Source organism: Primulina eburnea, chromosome 8, assembly GCF_022965805.1.
Source record: "Primulina eburnea isolate SZY01 chromosome 8, ASM2296580v1, whole genome shotgun sequence".
Taxonomy (NCBI): Eukaryota; Viridiplantae; Streptophyta; class Magnoliopsida; order Lamiales; family Gesneriaceae; genus Primulina; species Primulina eburnea.
Window position 1 is genome coordinate 6,508,267 of NC_133108.1, and position 23,634 is coordinate 6,531,900.

The 23,634-nt window shown below is 32.5% G+C and overlaps 1 long non-coding RNA gene across 2 annotated transcripts; it reads right to left on the reverse strand.

Annotated features, from left to right (window-relative positions):
- Window positions 1-22,147: 22,147 nt before the first annotated feature.
- LOC140837741 (uncharacterized) lies at window positions 22,148-23,474 on the reverse strand. Of its 2 annotated transcripts, none has more exons than XR_012119447.1 (3): window positions 23,257-23,474; window positions 22,656-22,925; window positions 22,148-22,550 (listed from the first exon to the last, which is right to left on the reverse strand). It is a non-coding gene; the product is annotated as an uncharacterized lncRNA (long non-coding RNA). The 2 variants fall into 2 exon arrangements; XR_012119446.1 differs by having other exon boundaries at window positions 22,148-22,588; window positions 23,257-23,473.
- Between the last annotated feature and the right edge of the window lie 160 nt (window positions 23,475-23,634).

The following is a 23,634-nucleotide window of genomic DNA, read 5'->3' on the forward strand; positions in this document are numbered from 1 at the left end:
CACCGATAAAGACCTTTGTGATCTATGAATGTGAATTTGTATTTTAATGAAATGTGAGCGGCACTGAGCTGATGATTTCTTGAGTTTGTAAGGCGAATGGGTACGACAACTTTATTTGAGCATTCGATTGGGTAAATAAACATTGACATAACACACACACACGTGACTCTTGGGAAATCGTGAATTACATTAAATGGATAAAATCTGAGGCCAATATCACTTCTTGCGAATCCATGACTTTTAAGAGTTTCTTTTCTTGTTAATTAACTTCCTGTTTTTATCTCATTTTGCTCGGGACTAGCAAAAGTTCAAGTTTGGGGGGTTTGATAAGTGCAAGATTTGCACTTAATTTACATTTAAATCCATTTTGAATTATGCTTGTTTCGAACAGAATTATGCGTTTTTGGTTTGTTTATGTTGTCATTTCAGAAATGGAGAAAATAGCGAACACGAGGCCAAGTGGACCAAGAAGCGCACGACCACGAGCACATCACCGGACAGATGTGTGCCCGCGGCAGCGCCACTTCACGCGCAGGCGCGCGCACACCCATACAAATGAAAGACCAGTGAGTCGCGCGCCATCGCGCCACATCACGCGCACCCGCGCGCGCACAGAAGGGGCGAATGCACAGAAGCTGGCGCGCGGGCGCGCGAGATTACGCGCAACCGCGCGTACACATGCACGACCAGACACAGCAGCTCGCGCGCGATCGCGCCATTTCACGCGCTACCGCGCGCACAAACCCGAGAGGAGCACGCCATCGTACGACTTCATGCGCAACCGCGCGCGAGCCAACACACAGCAGATGGTAGATGCTTGCGCGCCTCCGCGCCACATTTCGCGCAGCCGCGCACAGAAAAGAGCCAGCGACCAGAAGCGTGCGCGCAGCCGCGCGACATCACGCGCCACCGCGCGCGCGGCGGCGTTCACAAAATCTATAAATACACGCGAGCTAGGTCAGAAAATCGGCAGCCGTTTTGGGAGAGAAAACACCTCGGAGGGCTGGAGAAATCAAGAGACGAAGATCCGGAACGCGAAGATCGATCACAGATACGAAGAACGACGGATCTGGACACAGAGACGACACTTCGGATTTGTCTTTTATCTTTCGTTTTATATTTTCGTGTAACTCAATGTGTGAATCAACAAACATGCATTGTGTTTATCTAGATTTCGTGATGAACTAAATTCCCATTCTAGAGAATGACGTAACTCTGTTGATACGATGACTTGACACCGTTGTTTATGTGATTGAATTCCGCTTTCGTTTAATTGTGTTCTCTGCGTTTACTGCACTGCAATTTACTGGCCATAAATTGTTTGTTGTTTGATTAATCTTATAACTCGGGAGAGGGACTAGGATTATAGATCATTAGAGACACATCGTTGAATGTTTATAGCGTTCGGAAGGCGTATAACTTTAGCGAGGCCTAGTAAGAACATTGTATGCGCTTATCTATGAAACGTAGATTCTAATTAGGAATAATTGAATCGAAGTTGATAGATACACTTTATTCGTCACTTGGGAAAGGGGGAATAAAACAATCTAAGTGTTCTTGGCCATTAATCGATTGGAATTCAGGAATATAAATTAAACTGTGAATAATTATTGTGGAAACTTTGTGAAATCATTTCTCTAGATACTTTCTCTCATTATTATCTCTCAATCCGGTGATTTAATTTATTCATTGCTTTCAATTAATTCGTTTAAACAAACAAAACTGATTATTGATTTTTCTAGATAAAGTCTAGGCTATTTTAATTACAAGAATTGATATACATTTTTATACACACTCCTCGTGGGATCGATACATGTACTCTAACCAGTACTAAAACTTGACACCGTATACTTGCGGTAGTGAAAACACGCAACACTTCCCAAGTGAGATCAAACCTCCCAGCTACCATCTGAATTTCAGCAACATAACATATATAATATTTTAGTACGTCTACGTGAGACGAGTCAACCATGCTCATATTCATTAACCATATCTGTAATGTGCAAAGGTGAAGTGTAACCAAATAGGACCGTGTAATTGATAGTTGGAATTGTTTAACTAATCAATTTCAAAATTTTGTAATTATATATTCAAGATTTATAACATTCAAATTTTATTATATCTTATATCAAATTCTTATAATAATGTTGTTGGAGTAATTAGAAACATGCTTGAATAACATGTGGCTTAATTATGTTGCAATTGATACAGGTAACTGCATCATAGATAAGGTTAACTATGTTTTATGGCCATTAGGTATTTCAAGCCTCGACCATTAAAAGAATCAGCAAATTAATGCACGTGACATCCACTGAGAAATTATCCCATGCTAGTGTTTTTGGTGTTTACTGCTTGTCGGCCCTCGAGGTTGGTCGGAATGATTAGTGACTTAGGTAATATTTAACAAATTTCATGTGATATACTTGACATAAAAGGATATTGATTGAGCATAAATTTGAATCATGTAATTTGAGTAGATTTGATTTTAAATTCTCAAATCTATTATATTTATTTGACTCAAAATTAGAACGAAGAACTTGAAATCTCTTGTGTTGTTACATTATATATATATATATATATAAAGTACTCATTTGAAATGGAAAAATCCAATATTTGCACTAATATTATCGTCCTTGAAATCTCGTGTTGTTACATTATATTTTTTTCTTGAATTTCAAATTTGCTCTACAATGTACTAATTTGAAATGGATAAGTCCAATATTTGCACTAATATTATCGTCCATATTCGTACTTAGAGCAAATTTATGCTTTTTTTTGTAGTCGTTTGCAGTAATTAAACTTTAGCACATAACTTGCGACCGAAAGGGAGTGAAATGGAATGAAAACGATGAGCCTATGAAATGAAACAAAGTCCAATATGTAAGAATAAAGGTGCAGGACAACAACAAGCACATAGCTGCGCGAGATCCATGTGCAGTCGCGTGCCGGAGTGCCTAAGATGAATTAGAAGCAGCAGAACAGGACACAACACAACACAACACGCAGCATAGCGGAGTCTAAGAACGCATTTTCCGAGAGCAGAGTCGTTTATTCATATTGATCTTTCTTTTTCTATTTTTATTAGTTCTTTTCAGAGATATGATTTTGAATAGGACCGTAGTAAAATAAATCATTGACGTTTATAGAGTTTGGAAGCCCCCATTGAAGTCATTAAATAATTATTTTGTTATTTATATTATTTGATTCTTAGTTTGGTATATGGGATAAGGGAGAGATTGATAAATAATCATCTTTATCCCATGTTTGGTATATTTTTAAAAAGCTCATGATATTTATAAATAATTTTTTAGAAGGATAAAATATCCCTTCTATTAGGTGTGATATTTTTTATTTAAGGATAAAATACACTACAAATGACTTAATTACCCTCAATTTATAAATTATTTTTATAAATATATGCTAGTAGGTAGAAATTAAAATCAAATAAATATTTTTATTTATTTTTATATATTATATAAATGAATTCGAGATAATTATATAAATAATTTTTATAAATCTTAATAAAATTATTAGTATCACCCGATTAACATTAAAAATTGATATTTGACTTGACTCATAATATCAAGGGCTCAATTATCATATTATATAATATATAAAATTAGGTAAAAATAAATAAATCATGCAAGCACTATCGGTGTATGAACAAATAAAAAATATGAACTCAATTAACAACTTTGAAATTATAAAATTTATTATGATAAGGTTAATTTTGTCATTATAATCTAATATATAAATTTAATCACTCTTATTAAAATCATACCAAACATTAAATATAATATCCTACATCTTATTTATCCTTAACTTATCCTTATATTATATATCACATGCTTATCATATCATATGTACCAAACTATATATGCCTAAAGATATTAAATCGATATTAGATGATTAATTTCTACGTATCACTTGGGAAAGGGAGTTGGAAGAAGTAATAATTCGTGGTTAGTAAACATGTTGAATTTATGAAGATGTCAATAGTAATTAAATATAGCATCACTGATTTTGCATAGTTTGTATGATCCAATTTATCTTAGTTGCTTGTAAATAATAAAGATCCTTCTTAAATTCTCTACATAAAGTTCGACTATACTAATTACGGTACTTAATATAAATTTACATATACACTCTATGAGACAATATATGTACTTAATCTAGCATTAAAACTTGACACCGTAAACTTTCGACAATAATTCGTGCAACAAAAATCAACACATTTCAAAAAATTTCGCTTGAAATCCTCCAAATATCCAAATTAAAAATGAAAATGAACTGAATCGATTTGAATATTAATAAAAATTTAAGGTTTCAATTTGTCTCGAATTAATTATATTCGAGTTCGATTAGAAACTCAATTTTTTTTAAAATTTTTAGCTCGAGTTATGCTCGAAGCAAGTTTGAGTTTGAATCGAAATCTTCGAACCTATGCACGCGAGCTATTCAAACTATTGTTCAGATAATAAGGTTCGAAAGCTCGAACATCTGAAATGCTCGAAATATATAATTATATTACGTTCCTAATCTAAATCCTTCCATCCAATACAATCTTCTTGTTTTTTCTTAATCATTTTTTATCATTAATATGAGCTCATCTAATTAGATATTATTTCTCCTTCGTTACGGTTTGTGCGCAAGAGTGGACAAACAATCACGGATCTTTGTAATAATAATAATAATAATAATAATAATAATAAAAAGATGTTTGCATAAAGACTAAAGATGTTAATAATTGGTTAATTATGAAAAATGCATTGCTTTATTGATTGATTCATTAATTTTTGGAATCGGCCCTTTAGTCAATTCAGGCTTTTGTGGTGAAAAGCGACGTGCTTTATGTTTATATACGTGTTGTTTATATACGTGTCGTGTATTTGTATAGTTTTTTTATTTATTTGATTTATATTAAAATCGTAATTATAAAAAATAATGAAAGATTTTAGACAAAAACTTGTGTGAGACGGTCTCACAAAATACTCACGGGTCGTATTTTATGAGACATATATCTTATTTGGGTCATCTATGAAAAAATATTATTTTTTATGCTAAGAATATTACTTTTATTGCGAATATCGGTAGAGTTGACCCGTTTCATAGATAAAATTCGTAAAACTGTATCACAAAAGACATACTCAAGATCTTAATATTTAAATAGTTTCATACCATAATTATAAAAATTAAAGAAGAACTAAACTTTAATTCGAAAAGATGAATTTTTAAAAAAAATAAAAATTAGACCAAAATATTTTTTTTTGTCTCTGTTATATATATAATAAATCTCGAAGTTATTCTTAAATTTGTAGGCTCCAATTTAATTTAATTTAAATAGTAAATAGAGGAGACTAGGTGGTATACCCTAATTCGTTGTCAATGGATTTGGAAGCTAGCGGACGCACTTGCTCCATATGGGTTTGGTCATTATTTTGATTAGGTAAACAAATTATGCTGATTACTAATTTTGGAATCGACTCAATAAATATTCGACTTGTATTCGAATTTATTGAACTTGATTCGAACTCGAACATGTTCGAATTTTTTTCTAGTCAAACTCGAGATAAAATTATTTTTTCGATAGTGTAAAAATAGCTAGCGAACCATGATATTTTATTAATATAATATAATAATGAAATAAATATATATACATTTCGAACTTTCAACCAAAGTTCTCGAACCTTAATATCCAAACAATATTTCAAATAGGTTCGAATATTTCGACCAAACTTCATTGCGAGCTGAGATCAAGCCAAATTGTTTTAAAATTTCGAGCTTCAGACCAAGCTCGAAATCGAACATACTTAATTTGAACATAACTTTTGACTATAATTCGGCTCGTTTCCACCCCTAAACACACGATTATCGGAATCCGCTTAATGAATAACTAAATTCATTTTGGAATAATCATTCACCTAACCCGAGTGGAATGAAGGCCAACTGACTTCTGGATTTTCATCATATTTTCCGTCTACCTTAAATTTCCAATCCCGTTGGACAAGTCATATGTTAAAGTACACAAATAGAAGGATCCGTATAACCTAACACTGATTGTGTTACGATTACCACTAATTATTAATTTTGATAAATTTTGGTAAAACCACTAAAGTTTCTTTTGACACTATTTAGAACTTGTAAAACTAGTTATGGACATTTTAAAAGCTGAAACTACCAACCAACAATAAAAGGCTTCAAATCATCTTCTACTATTATTGGCACATTGTTATTAGGGGCAAAAACTTGTGTGAGAAGGTATCACATGTCGTATTTTATGAGACGAGTCTTTTATTTGGATCATCCATGAAAAAATATTACTTTTTATTGTGAATATCGATAGGGTTGACTCGTCTTGCAAATAAAGATTCGTGAGATCTTCTCACAAGATACCTACTCCTGAGTAAGAATGCTAAAATCATCTAAATGTTGACATAAATATTTAAATTTCAAGAATCGTATGTGCATCAATATTTGTTTAATACTTGTTCACATCGCAATACTTTTCTTGATTAAATTATTTATGTACACACTAGATTTTAGACATAATACTATATTTTTTAAGCTTTTCGTGATATTAATTAAAATCAAATTGAAAACAGAACAAACAAAATGAAAATATTAAAAGATAATAATTTTTAATTATTTTTCGATTGTTTTAGTTTGAAATTAAACAAAATAATGTATACTTTAAAAAATTGATAATTATTAATTAGTTTATCCAAAATTAACTTCTTCCGACGGACTAAATAATGGAATTGTTGGGAGTTTTGAGTGTCTTGGTCCTTTTGTTGGCAGAATATCTAGCTTCGCGCTCATCTTAATCGAAATGGGCTTTTATTGATCGAATGGGCCAAGTCCTAAAACCCATATTTCAAGAGTTTGGCCCATTAGTTATTAAAGAATAAAATGACTACTATGTGATGATTGATATTCCATATGAAATGTTGTTTAAATATTGTGATTATCCTATTGCAACAATCATAGTAGTTATATATCTATTGTTTGGTCGTATGGTAAGTGATACGACGTATTTCCAATAGAGACCTATATTATTACTGATACTCGAGGTTGTTCAGTTAATAAATGAATACATGATATCCATAAAAAAATTTGTTGGGAAGATGATATTTAAGTTCTGATTCGGCATGTGATGCAGATATAAATATTGATCTACTGCACGATGTGCATACACCCAAATTTTTAAATGGAATTAGCTGTATCGGAGTTCCGAAACACGAACTAAATTTGAAGGTTGGAACTCATGTTATGTTGTTACGGAACGTAGATTATTATTTTGGATTATGCAATGAAACTAAATTTTTTATCCGAGAACCGTGTTTTGAAAAGAAAATTTATTACAAGAAATAATGTAGGTCACAAAATCTTTATTCTAAGAATGTCATCGATCATTTATAACCCAAGATTTCATTTCAAGTTCAAACAGAGATAATTTCTCCTTATTGTTTCGTATGCAATGACAATTAACAAAAAGTCGTAGATAATGATGATCATATATCATATCTTCTTTTTTTTTTTTTTTGAAAAAACTCGTTTTCAGTCATGGTTTGTTGTACATTTCTGTATCCAAAGTGGCAAATCCTAAAAGTCTCAAAATTTTAATATGTGATATAGACGGTAGCCAAAAAAACTCCACGACAAATATTATATTCGAGGAAATTATTCATAATTTTGTAATAATATTTTTTTCTCATGTTAAATATATTATTAGTGACTGTCAAATTAGTTTTTGTTTGCATAGCCAAAATTTTCATATTATCTATTTTTAATCAATATATATGATATACAGTTCGTATATCCGATATCGCACATGTAAAATATTAATTAAAAATTTTAAAAATAACTTTCAGATCAAATTGTAACCGAACCAGAACTAGAACAAGAACCTAAATAGTAAAACAAATTTTAAAAATTCAAAACCGTATCCAAGAATTTGTTTTTGGTTCTACAATCCGTTCAAAGAGTGAGTTTCATGTGAGACCGTCTCACGGATCATAATCTGTGAGACGGGTCAACACTATCTATTTTCACAATAAAAAGTAATACTCTTAGCATAAAAAATAATACTTTTTCATGGGTGACCCAAATAAGAGATCTGTCTCACAAATACGACCCGTGAGACCGTCTCACACAAGTTTTTCTCTCGTTCAAATTGGAACCGTTGATCTTAGAAGCATATAGTTGGAACTTGTAGATTTGGTAAAATATGGGACGTGATATTCACTTCATCTATTTGTTCAATTAAAACGTTTCTCAGTAGAAATTTGAAGTTTCAAGATATTTGATCTCACACCACACGACACAAATATATCCACGTTATTAATTACTTAATGGTAATGTTTTATTAAATATCTACGTTATTAATTACTTAATAGTAATGTTTCTTAGGTCTAGGTGGTGTCCACATCGATTAATTTTGTGTGACAAATATTTTATTTGAGTAACCTGTGAAACTGTATTATTTTTTATTATAAATATATATAAAATTGACTCGACTCACGAATAAAGATCTGTTGGACCGTTTCACTATAAACTTACTAATAAAAAATTACTTTTAGAAATAGACTGTGTTTATTGTCTAGATTCGTAATGAAACACATTTCGTATCTAACAAGAATACTTTCAAAGATACGATGTTTTGATTAAGAAAAGGTTTGATTTGGTCGAGAAAATTCTCCTAAGTTAGTTATTTAAAGGGAAATCCTTAATATAATTTATTATCAAGTAAGATAAACAAATCTAGTCAACAGTTCAACGTAGTTACCTAAATTTAAGTCCGTTCAGAAATATTTATTTAATTTTACACCCTTTCGATATAAATATATTAAGTGTGGCTACATATTACATTTTCCAATTCTTTTCCACGCAATAACATCAAATAATGTAGACTACACAGAGTTTGGATCGATTATTCGTGGCTGTTGTCAGTTGTTAGACGCTCATCTTTATTTCAAAATTCAATATGTGCGAAGACAAGCAAATTGGCGGCTCACACATTGGCACGAGCGGCACTATCTTTAGCAGAACTTTTTATTACGTATCACCCTCTAGATATTATTTGTAATGTCATTAATCACAATTGTGGGACTCACAGCTGATTAATGGAACTTTTCATTTCCAAAAAAAAAATCTAACGACCTCTATTGTATATAAAATTTGTAAATTTTAATCAATGATAATTTTTCAGATTACACCTCGCCGCCATGTTAATTATTGACTATTCATCAATATTGATGAACAAGTTAGGCTACGTACCACCACCTAAACTAAAAAAATTCCATGTTCAAGAAAGGAAAAAAGAAAAATTCAAAAATTGGTAGAGGAAGAATTGAAATTTAGGTATAACCAAATTTTTTATGGGTTTTTGAGAGACCAGACTTGTAACGCAGTGGTCTCACCTAACCAGATTAGCTGACTTCCGTCATCAAAATTCGATCTTCCATCCTCTCTTCTGTTGTAATAAAAAAAATAAATAATGTGTATTTATGGTAAATTGATAAGATATACTTCTGGGATTTAATTATTTAAATCAAATCCTCACATTTCCCCATATGGGTTGACTTGACTATGGTCTAGTTGCACGCGTGACTCACGAACAGCCGTCGGCAAATGAGGCGTGACTCGTCACCAAGTTCTCCTCTATTTTTAATAATTATTTTTTAAGTAAAATTTAATTCCCCGACTATTTTTCAACTTTTGACCCTTTTTCATCCAATCTGATTTTATACATGTTTTGTATTTTTATTTATTTTTTTAAAATATATCATTCTTTCGTAAAATAAATTAAACGTCGTATCTTTTGACCAAAATGTCGATACATTACCCATTTATTTCCAATCACAATATAACTAATCTCAAAAAATCAGAAATAATATAAGCATACCATAACAATTTATCAAATTTTCACCCATTTATTTCCAATCACAATATAACTAATCTCAAAAAATCAGAAATAATATAAGCATACCATAACAATTTATCAAAATTTTCACGTCACATCTTTCAATAAACCTTCTTACATATCAGTAAATTTTCATATTTGGAAAAAAAATATAAAAATGAAAAAAAATTCAAAGTCGGAGAACTACAAATATAATTTATTTGTTAACAGAATTAAAAATAAAATGAAAAAAAATAAAACTACATGATGAAAAATTCATTTTTCCGAATTACCAGACAGATGACCGCCACCATTGTAATGGATCCGTTTGTAGCCTTGCAGGGTTTGGCATTTGAATCAAATTAATGTCGGTTCCAGTTGTAAGCGGCATTCTAAATTGAGTAGATCTCTTGTGATACGGGTCAATTCTACCGATATTCACAATAAAAAATAATACGCTTAGCATAAAAAATAATATTTTTATATAGATGACCAAAATAAGAGATCTGTGAGACCGTCTCACACAAGTTTTTGTCTTCTAAATTTATTTATATATATATATTTATTATTATTATTTGTTGTTTAATTTTTTTTAAAAAAATTACAAATAATTTTCGGTTTTAAAAAAAATGTAGTTAAGAGGATGTAAACAGATAGGGGTGATCAAAATTTTTTATTAACCGCCCGAACCGCCCGAACCGAATTTCACCGCACCGTTTTTCATAATATTTTATAAAAACCGCGATTAAAAATATTAATCATAAACCGCACCGCATACGCGGTTCGGTTATTTTTTTTGCTAAAAACCGCACCAAACCGCACCGCCTAAACCGCTTGCCATAATATTTGGCCTATAATTATAATAATTTGTAAACAACATATTCAAATAAAGAAGTCATCATTCATTATATCCTAACTATCTTTAAAATTATTATTCTTACAAATAAAACTTATCTTTTTCTTAATTATTCTTCATATTAGTCTTTTATTAAACTTTTTTTTTTTTGCTACAATATTTTGTTTGTAGTCTGAAAGTAAAAAAATGATAAAATAGTGTAAATGCCATTTTTGTTGTGAATGTGTTGTGTTGTTAAATTATTAACTTAGTTTTGAATCTTGATTATTGTTTAATCTATTTTGATCTTTATATGCTTTGAACTATATTTTATATTTGAAAACAATATATTGTTGTTGTTTTCAAATAAATTAGAATATATGTTCTAATATTTTTCATTAAAAAAACCGTAAAACCGACCGCAACCGCTCAAAACCGCTCAAAACCGCAAGGCTGAATTTTTACGTAAAACCGCAATTAATTTTTCAAAATACTAACCGACCGCATATGGCAATTCGGTTTGAATTTTTTTAAAAAAACCGCAAAACCGCACCGTGATCACCCCTATAAACAGATGGTCCAACCCCAACATTAGTTCACAAATACTTCGAATATCTCACATATCAATTTTATGAGGTAAATATTTTATTTGAGACTACAAATAAAAAATATTATTTTTATATCAAAATATTAATTTTTAATGTAAATATATCGTCTCACAAAATACTTATTTTAATTAATTTCGGATCCAATCCAAACATAAAAATTGAAGAATGCAAGTTTATATTGTCTGCATACTCTATATTTTGAAAAGTTCGAATTTTAATAATAATGATGATGATAAGATAGTGAATAAATGAAAAAAAGATACAACTAGTATAGAAGATATACATCCACCTTTTAATTTTAGAAGACTGAAATTATTCTTATATATTTTAATATCATTGTTCTAAAAAATGTCGTCGGGAAACTTAAATTTATACAAAGTTTACTTTATATGTTTACATCACATTATATTATAAGGGGCAATTGTACTAAAATCCCTAATATCATTTCAAAGTTTGTGTTCAGTCCCTAGTGTAAAACAAATATATTCTCATTCTCAGACAAAATCATTTCATATGTTTTAACTCCCTTGTAACATCAAAATACCTAATTGACCTCATTTGTAATTAAAACTCATTTTTACTCTTATTTATTTTGTTGAATTCATCTGTATTTGAGATTTTAATATCATCACCCCAATCCCTCCTTCGGCTTCGTGAGAAGAAATCACATGGTGGGTGTGGGGACCCGGACGCTAATCATCTTCTTAATCATCTTTGGGATTTAATTATCAATTAAATTAAACAGGGTCTAAAAATTTTTCTTTTAAAATACAAGTGCGGAACGTAATGGAATGTAACTAATATACATCTCAGTATATAAGTACAATAATGTACAACAATTATTCAAACTAGTACTAATTTTCAAGTAGTAAACCAAATCTACAATAAGTCCGGAATCACCACTCTAAACTCGTCTTCTCTCATCATCTTCTTGACCCCGATCTTGTCCCACCTGTTGTCATGCACACATACAAAACAAGACAACAGCCGGATACTCCGGTGAGAATAAATCTCAGTATAAACAATGTAAGCATGCAATCATATAAAGCATATAAACGCATAAACAATCATTAAAACATGTATCTAATCTGACTACTTGAAACAATACAAATCTGTATTTAAGTCAATGACTCGTTATCTCATCTCAACTTATTTCTAATCTAGGGATCCCGATCTAAGTTAGACTTGGACATGCTATATCGAATGTCTACAATAGAAGTCGATCTACATCTAAGCTCATCGATATACCACAAGTCTAGGGTCTTCGCGGTTCTGACAAATACTTGGCGGTTCTGCCCTAGCTAGGCTGATCTGTCCTAGACTCGGACTCTTGCTCTGCTATAATTCAATAGACTAAACGTATCAATCTGATAATCTGTAAATATCAATGCAATAAAATAAAGTATGTGATTTAGGGAAACTCAAGTCAAACTTAACTCGAGTTGTGCAATCCCGAATCAACATTTATTTATACATTTATCTTCTCGGTCTGATGAAGACGAGGTCTTGTATTCCAATCTTTCCATACCCAGTCTGGCAATGACAATCACATAAATACAATATCAATATATAATTCGACTCAAAACCTGTTCTGATCAATACTCAAATCAGTATATAATCTGATTCATATCTGAACAAGATATAATCTAATTCATATCAACGATATCACAATACAATCGAAATCATTACTGAATCTGATCAATATCAATCAACTGATGGTTCGACAACATAACAATACAGTCTTGATACCCCGTCAATCTCAACATCACAGATTTAATACCAGAATTCATAATCTCAATATCGGTACACTTAAAATCAGTAACAACACAACTCTGATATCAAATTTCAATTAATTCAACTCTGAAAATCATAACAATTGTATAAACAATCTATTCTTTAATCTGAATTCAATTATACAATTTCTACTGTAGCAGAACCACTATATCTGATTCATATTCAATTCTGACAATATCGTAATTTCAAATCATGTCTAAACGTAATAAAACTTACGTCCAGTTGTAGCCTGTGTTGACAGGAACTCGGTACTGTATTCGGATTCAAAAACAGACTGACGGATTTTGCGCACATTCAATTTCTCACCCGCAAGGACTTGGAGCTCTCCTCCTTCGATTCTTTTCTCTTCCACATTTATCTTCTCGCGTATATGCGCGAGATGTTCTGTCTCGCACATCTCTTCACTCGCGCATATGCGCGCCTCCAGCCGCGCATATGCGCCCAAGGTTCTGGACGTTCCGCGCATGTGCGCGCATTCAAGCCGCGCAGGTGCGCGCATGCTTCTGACTTCCTCGCGTATGTGCGCCCATATATGTCGCGCATGTGCGCGGGGATCCTTACTTGCACCTCATATCAAATCTTCTTTCGGCTCTCCCGGTCTGATCCGTTCCGTCTATAATCATCTCAATTAATAAATAATTCATTTCAGATTAATCTCAAATTACAGTAATAAAATCTCGAGCCTTACATTTCTCCCCCCCAAGATCTGATTTCGTCCCCGAAATCATAGGCACTCAACTTAGCTATATCAGAAGAAATGTATAACAAAGTCTAATCAGAAACTCATCTCAATGAAACCATTTTGAAATCTCAATCTTATATTAGATTCTATCTTCCACGTAGTCTCTTTGATATATAGAAATTCTTACTGTGGTTTCAACAACAGAATAATCTTCATTTTCTTCTGAATCAGTTTCATTTTTCTTGCCCTATTTCTGACTGTATCAGATCTTATATCAGATATCTTTGAGACATTATCCTTATATACAGGAAATCTGCAGTTCTCATTGTACCATGTGCCGTCTATAGCTATCCCAATACTCATCTGATGTTTCTCATTGTACCCGAATGAACAAAGTGACAATGCTTCGTTTTCACTAGTGCTAACATCCAGCACTACGGCTCCATAAATAACTTCCCAGATCTGGATAGTATAGAAAAGAGTTTGTGGTATATTCTGCCACAAGTATAAAATCAAGCAAAATCACAATCTGATATACTCTACTTCGGCATTCTGGTTACTTTGACCACTTCTCTGACATCGATCTGTGTCATTTGGTCATGTTTGTACGTTATCTGGTACAAAATATTATATATAGATTGAACAATCTGTCAATCATAATCACATTCCATCACACTCGTAGAAAAATTGTGATAGTTTCGTTACAAACTCTATAGGAATGTACTCCCATTCCTATTCAGATCTATACAAAATCTGCAATAAATATCTTGGTTTATGTCTTTCTTTCTATTTTCATTTGTCGGCAATTTAGACATCTCAGTACAAATTCTGCCACATCTATTCTCATCTGTTTCTATCAAAACATTTTCTGCTATCAGGATACATACTGAATCGATTATTGGGCGTTTCTGACCATATCTGTCATTTCAATTCTAAATATCTGGTACAACCAAATCAGTTAATAATATAAATTAAAGAAAAATACCTACCTGGTATTAGGTTCTGACTATCGATATTAAATTCCGCTGTACAATTCTGAAACATTTGACATCACAAGATAATCATCCTCATACAGTAAAAATCACATATTTGTCACTCTGCTCTGATTATCGAAATTAAGTTCTGAACATTCTGGTTAAATCTCTGAACTGCGTAATTCTCGAATTCAGCTCTGATTCGGTTTGAATAATCTGTATCAAACACTGACTCAGAATAACAGTACTATCAAATCAGATTCACAATATCAATAGTCTATACTGATCTAGTGAGTTCAGTAAACTCATAAAACGGCAATTTCTGGCAATATTGTTAATTCTGACTAATCATTCACGTCTTCATGTCGTTCTGATCAACTGCTATATATCATCTGCAAATATCATATGCCTCTAAACAATATAAGTTGTCTCAAATACTGTTTTAGAACAATAACAATAATCAAGCAGATACAAAACAATAATTGTATAAGAAAATCTGCCTACTCAGACCAAAAGTAAATTTCTGACATTTCTGAAATTTCTGAAATTTCTGATCTTTCTAATATCGGTATCATTCTCAGTCACTGATCATGATCTCCAATGTGTTAAAATCAATCGGTATACTAACTTCAGATATCACATACTCTGAATACAATCTGTTTCAAGCCGGATTCATATCTGAATAATTTCTGTATACAATAATCACAGTTCTCAGAGTATTCAATACAATCTTCAGATATTTGATTCAATCAATCAGATGCTGCAAGTATATCAAAATATCATAGATACAACAAGCATGAAATCAACAGAATATCTCTGAACATACTGAAACATGCCAAAGAGAAACACTAAATCAGATGTAACTCTTGGTCGGTACTCTACTACTGATCTTTCAATTCTTTCAATTCATTCAGTGTCATTCTGTACATTCAATATCATTCTGTACTGAATTCTAAGACAACAAACATACCTGGTATCGATTCAATTCTGAAATTTATCTTTCTAATACAAGGCAAATCTGAAATCTTATCTGGGCAAACATCAGTCAACTCGTACATCACTGACAAATCTGCCATTGCTAGGCTCGATTTCAGTACATCTACTGAATACATAAGGATACCATCTGCTCCTTTCTGTATTAATCGAGTCATAGACAATACAGATATCAAAGAAATTCTAGATCTAGAATCATTACCGTAGAATTCCTGCTGATCAGTCTTATCTGGTCTGAATCTTATATTTTTCTGGAAGGAATCTACAATAGTTCTGTACTTGTTCAACATATTAATATCAATAATGCGGTCTAATCAGAAACACAAGTACATCATAATCTACCTTGACCTCATTCTCATCTTACTGTAGTATACAATATTTTACAGAAATCTGTGATATCAATCTTTCTTTCCCAAAAAGTAAGGGAATCAATACTACAGTACAAACAGACTCAACAGATACAACATATATCAATGCAATTCATTCACAATTACTCATAACGAATGCATTAATATATATCAATACATATGCAATATAATCATAAAAGAACAGTACCTGCCACTATATCATTAAGTGACTCTTGGGTCTATTCCTCGGTCACTACCACCAGATGGTCCTGATCCCTGAAATCTTCGGGAATCTCTCTGTGGACAAACTCTAGCTAAGTGTCCCCGCTGTTTGCAGATATTGCAAATACCAGTCACTCCCTGGCATTGCTCTGTAGGATGTCTTCCTCCACAAGTTCTGCAATACACTACAATGTAACTCGAGCTAAAACCACTGGAGCTAGATGACCCGCTCCCTAACTTCTTGAACTGCTTCTTTCGAGCTTGTAACGGTTCTTTCGTCCCACTACTGCTACTGCCCATCTCAACTCTGTGGGGCTGTTGCTGCGAACTCGATACTGGAAGAACATACGATGCTCTCTTTTGTCCTATCAGAACTGTTTCTGCTCTTTTAGCTCTGTTCAAGGTATCAACAAAATTAATAGGTCGTTTCACATTCACCAATGTACGTATCTCCTGATTCAATCTCTGAATGAACTGACCAGATATAGTTTCATCATTTCTAGCCACAAGCGGAGCAAAACGTAGTAAAGTAAAGAACTGGGCCAAATACTCCTCAATACTCAACTGACCCTGTCTCAAGTTTGCAAACTCTGCGCCTTTGTCCTGTCTGTATGATACAGGGAAAAATCGTTGATAAAATTCAACCTTAAAAATTTCCACGAAATTACTGAATTGCGCTGTTCTAGGGCTTCTTTGGTGACCAGCCACCAACTTCTTGTAGCTTTCTGTAACTGATGTCCAATCAACTTAACTCTACACTCATCTGTGAAATAAAGAAATTCAAATAGCATTTCTATGTCTTCAAGCAAATTCTCACAATCTACTGGCGTCTCAGTACCCTTCAGAATCGGCGGTTGGAACGACTGAAACCTCTCCAACTGTGTTTCTATCTGAGTTTCTGATACATCTATCTGCTCAGTTGAAGTATTACCCCTTTCCGGAATTCTTCGAGGAGGTATATCTACTTATGAAAACATTAGTAACCAAATACTACAAATCTGTTCCAATCTTTCTCTGATCATCTTACTGCTGATCAAGAATCAAATCTGATTCATACTCAATAATACATAATACCAATTCAAATCAGAAAATCAGGTAACATGTAGTTTAAAGCAGTAAAGCATAATGAAATGCTAGCACACACAATGTAAGTCAACATTAGAATAATCTCATGCTAGCAATCACATGCAAGGAAAGAAAACTCAATCTACCCCGCTCATTCTCTTCTATCTCAGTCTAAAGGATCTATCTCTCTGATACCACCTGTTGTGGGGACCCGGACGCTAATCATCTTCTTAATCATCTTTGGGATTTAATTATCAATTAAATTAAACAGGGTCTAAAAATTTTTCTTTTAAAATACAAGTGCGGAACGTAATGGAATGTAACTAATATACATCTCAGTATATAAGTACAATAATGTACAAAAATTATTCAAACTAGTACTAATTTTCAAGTAGTAAACCAAATCTACAATAAGTCAGGAATCACCACTCTAAACTCGTCTTCTCTCATCATCTTCTTGACCTCGATCTTGTCTCACATGTTGTCATGCACACATACAAAACAAGACAACAGCCGGATACTCCGGTGAGAATAAATCTCAGTATAAACAATGTAAGCATGCAATCATATAAAGCATATAAACGCATAAACAATCATTAAAACATGTATCCTAATCTGACTACTTGAATCAATACAAATCTGTATTTAAGTCAATGACTCGTTATCTCATCTCAACTTATTTCTAATCTAGGGATCCCGATCTAAGTTAGACTTGGACATGCTATATCGAATGTCTACAATAGAAGTCGATCTACATCTAAGCTCATCGATATACCACAAGTCTAGGGTCTTCGCGGTTCTGACAAATACTTGGCGGTTCTGCCCTAGCTAGGCTGATCTGTCCTAGACTCGGACTCTTGCTCTGCTATAATTCAATAGACTAAACGTATCAATCTGATAATCTGCAAATATCAAAGCAATAAAATAAAGTATGTGATTTAGGGAAACTCAAGTCAAACTTAACTCGAGTTGTGCAATCTCGAATCAACATTTATTTATACATTTCTCTTCTCGATGAAGACGAGGTCTTGTATTCCAATCTGTCCATACCCAGTCTAGCAATGAAAATCACATAAATACAATATCAGTATATAATTCGATTCAAAACCTGTTCTGATCAATACTCAAATCAGTATATAATCTGATTCATATCTGAACAAGATACAATCTAATTCATATCAACGATATCACAATACAATCGAAATCATTACTGAATATGATCAATATCAATCAACTGATGGTTCGACAGCATAACAATACAGTCTTGATACCCCTTCAATCTCAACATCACAGATATACTATCAGAATTCATAATCTCTATATCGGTACACTTAAAATCAGTAACAACACAACTATGATATCAAATTTCAATTAATTCAACTCTGAAAATCATAACAATTGTATAAACAGTCTATTCTTTAATCTAAATTCAATTATACAATGTCTACTATAGCAGAACCACTATATCTGATTCATATTCAATTCTGACAATATCATAATTTCAAATCATGTCTAAACGTAATAAAACTTACGTCCAGTTGTAGCCTGTGTTGACAGGAACTCGGTACTGTATTCGGATTCAAAAACAGACGGACGAATTTTGCGTACATTCAATCTCTCACCCGCAAGGACTTGGAGCTCTCCTCCTTCGATTCTTTTCTCTTCCACATTTATCTTCTCGCGCATATGCGCATATCGCATATGCGCGAGATGTTCTGTCTCGCACAACCCTTCACTCGCGCATATGCGCGCCTCTAGCCGCGCATATGCGCCCAAGGTTCTGGACGTTCCCCGTATGTGCGCGCATTCAAGCCGCGCAGATGCGCGCATGCTTCTGACTTCCTCGCGCATGTGCGCCCATACATGCCGCGCATGTGCGCGAGGATCCTTACTTGCACCTCATATCAAATCTTCTTTCGGCTCTCCCAGTCTGATATGTTCCGTCTATGATCATCTCAATTAATAAATAATTCATTTCAGATTAATCTCAGATTACAGTAATAAAATCTTGGGCCTTACAGTGGGTATGTGTGAAGCATCATTTACTTGAAACTCAAAATCTTGAAGACGTCGTGCAGAAAAAATTAATCGAAGGGAAAATAAAGTGAATGTGAGTTTTCTTTCCTCAAACTTTCTCATTTTTCGTGAAATTCCAGCCTCTAGGGCCAGTGAGTTTATGTTTATTTTTTTCAATTTAATGATTCTCATGTTTCTTGATTGTTATTGTGTGTTTTTATTTTTTTAAATTCACTACTTTCTGAATTCCACCGATTGAATTTTGAAAATTTAGGGTTTTGTATTATGATTGATTTTTAGAATAACTTAAAAGCAATACACGTATCTTGTGGCCTTAATCATACGACTGCCTAATTTGAATACAAAGCAGTGCAAAGTTCAGTGCATAAATTATTTTTAGATTTCTCTATTAATATAATTTTATCCTCAATTTTTATGTTTTAGTTCTTGAATGAGAAATTTGTTAATTTTGTTTGAAAATTTTCTGAAAATTCTTTAAATTCTTGAAATGTGCATATCAATTACTTTTGTATTTTTTTTGTATTAGGTGCAAAATGGAATATGAAAGTGGGTCTTGCAACATGTTGTTTGTTTGTGATTTCAATTTTCAGCGGTTGTAGTTTGATGGACATTTTTGAGAGGCTTGGAAAAAAATGTGATGAGATTACTCCTGAAGCTATGATTCTGAAATACGTAGCCCCCCAACACAAGATGCACGTGAATTTGAATAACGATGATGATGTCCTAAATATTATTCATCTTCATATGTGTATGAAGCTCAGCATGATTGAATTGATGGCAGAGAGTAAAGACGAACGTGTCCACAACCAAAATATTCGGAGGTAAAATATATTAGATTTATGTCCCTGTTTAGTATGATAATTTTTTTTATATTTTAGTTTATCAAGCATGAAATTGTGCATTAGTTGAGATTATTGTGGTTATATAATTTGTTCTATGTTATGATAATATAAATATGTTTTGTTGCCATGATATGAATTATTTGACAATACTAATATTATTTATATTCCATATTTTGCATTTCTTTATGTTAAGTTATTTTTGTATATTGCACTTAACAAGTTTATATCATATTGGTAAGGGTTGATGAGGAAAACAGACAGAGAAATTGTGGTAACGAAGCTGATCAAGCCTCTTTGAGCAATACACTAGATGCTTGGATTAATTGCATTCGTGATGTAGGTCAAACATTCAAAGATGCTGCTGACTTTAGAAGATGTGCTAAAAATTATGATGTTGCTACAAGACATTTATTTTCGTACAGAAAGAATGATAGCGAAAAAATCACAGTTACTTGTACTGAGACTAGTTGTGGATGGAGAATTTATGCTTCTAAATACAAAGTAGACAATATATCTGCGATTCGAAAATGCAATTTAGAGCATACATGTGGTGAGAATATTCTACGTAGTAGAGGACATCTTAGAGCAGATGCAACATGGATAGCTAATGTGATGAAAGACAAACTTATAGGAGAGCCCTCTTATCGTCCTTGTACAATTCAAAAAGACTTACAAAGAGATTATGATGTAGAGTTAAACTATCGCAATCAATGACGGATCTATGCTTGGCACGTCCTAGGCTGTAGCTCAGCCCATTTTTTTTACAAGGATTTATATAAATTCAAGTCAATTCTAATTTTACTTTTTTTTTGATAAATATATATAAAGATTTAAGCATATTTTGATTTTTTTAAAAAATATTATGAGATTCAATGTGTCCATAATATCAAATTCTTTGTACCAGGTATAGAAAAGCTAAAGTTATTGGTCACTTCATTTTTTAATTCTCCCACGTCAGACATTAGTATCTCCACGGGTGCAAGCCATATATTTTTAAAACTTTTTTAAGTAATACTTTTTATGTGGTTACATATTAATTTAAATAATATATAAATTTTGAAAATGATATTGGTTAAACTTCTTTTTTGAAAAGTAAATCTCTTATTTCAAATACGCTAGAAACAATAGTTTTTTTTTTAAAAAAATATGCCAAGATCATTTTGCTAACTATTTTCATATTAATATCTCATATTTGAGATATATATACACACACATACACACACACACATACACACATATATTTATTTATTATATTAAGTTCAAGCCCACCCTAACTTTAATTTCTGTATCCGTCTCTGATCGCAATGTGTGGAAGGGCAAGGAGTTAGCGATGCATGATATTCATGGCACAGATAAGGGATGCTATGATAGACTAAGATGGTATTGTCGAGCTGTTAAATAAACGAATCCTGGAAGTGTTTTTGAGTGTGAGATTGATATCGAACCTAACAAATTTAAACGACTGTTCATTTGTTTCCACGCATGTATAGTTGGTTTTGTTACTGGTTGTAGACTGTTGATTTTTTTGTACGGGACTCATATAAAAAGTAAGTTTAAAGGTTGTATCCTACTTGTTGTGTCTAAGGATGTCAATGATGATCTTTTCACAATTGCTTATTCTATAGTGGACGTGGAGAATTATATTAATGGGAATGGTTTTGTTATCATCTGAGAAGTGTTTTGCTTTCGTATCAAAGCATTCCATTCAATGAGTACAATTTTTTCTCTGACAAACATCATGAGATTATCAAGGCAGTTAAGCTACTATTTACGGGCAGTCACCATTTAAAATACAACGTAAACCAAACTCTGAAAAATTAACAGATGATACACCAAAATTTCCCAGAAACAAATAAATTTTAACATAAATAGATATTGAAGTGCGTAACAGCTAACACAAACACGATAATAATCAATTGTGTGTCTTCATTACATAATTTAAACCAACAAAACAACAAAAAGTTGAAATGTTCAAACTTCAGTACTACTATAACTTCTTAACCATCAGAATAGTGAGGAGTAATTAATTACTCAAACTTGTTTTTCAACAATCCATTTTCATCAGATAATATTGTGGCTGCCAAACGTGCTCGATAAGTGTCCATCTTCACATCCTGTGCATAGCTCCAGATCTCATCTGTGTCACAGGCTAGACACTCCAACAACATGCATGCATAGACGCCACAATCGAGGGTTGCACCTTGTTGAATACAAGGTTATCTTAACACTGGCTCACTTACAAGGTTGAATCTCCATAAGTGACGTACGGAACCAGCCAAAAACTTTGTCTGCAACAAATAACACTTTCAAAATTTAATCTTAATTTGTATTTAAATATATTATGGTTAAACTTACATAAACTTTGGCTTTCCCAACTGCGAATGGATCATGCATGGAGTTCCACAGTTTAAATATCCCTTCATCTCTTTTGTAAACCAACAAAAACTAATGCCACCTATCATTCATATGGAAAATGATGTATCTGCATATTCTAAATAATTCTCCAGTCAGTTCCTGCAGTCTACCCATCGTGAAAGATGTCATCAGTGAAAGAAATGCTCCATAATCATCCCGATGTACCATCGATCTTTTCCCATGTTGTTCCAATTTCGTAAGGACTTCTTTCTACACATTCAAGAACACATATACTCATTTATCTTAATAAAGTAAAACAAAAACAAAAAAAAATGCAAAACTAGGACTGCTACAAACCTGCACCATTGTGTCCATGCAATAAATCTCAAATCAATACTGGAAACTTTGCTTTTACATAATTCTCATGTAAACATTAATTATCTCAGACTCAACAGGATCACCAAAAAGAAAATGGTATAATATCGGTCCACTTAAACTCATAACCGTATCGTGCCAAACGACAACACTACAAAATAGAAAATCCAATTTCATTAAAAAAAATTAGGACACATTATTAAGAAAATAAGAAGAAGAAACATACGGAAGATCAACGTACTCCAATTCTTTTCTAGCAAGAAAGTTTGTCACCAATTTTCTCTCTTCATCATCAGCTTCTTCATGTCCACATAAATCTGATCTACCTTGAAACTCATCCATGGCAACCTTGCTAGGAGTATTGCCATTCTTCTCAACGTTTTTAACTTCCTGTCCAAAAGCGACGATATATTCAGCAATATAACAGAGAATCCAAACATCAATAACAACAATAGTACTGAAAAACAAAAAAACTAAATTAAACTTAATACAATCGATTTGGAAATAATTGACACTTCAGTTATCTGTTTTGTCACCTTCCTCTTAAGTCTTGTTGTTGAGCTAGGTGGAGTCACAAATATGGAACCTTTTTTTTTCTTCACAC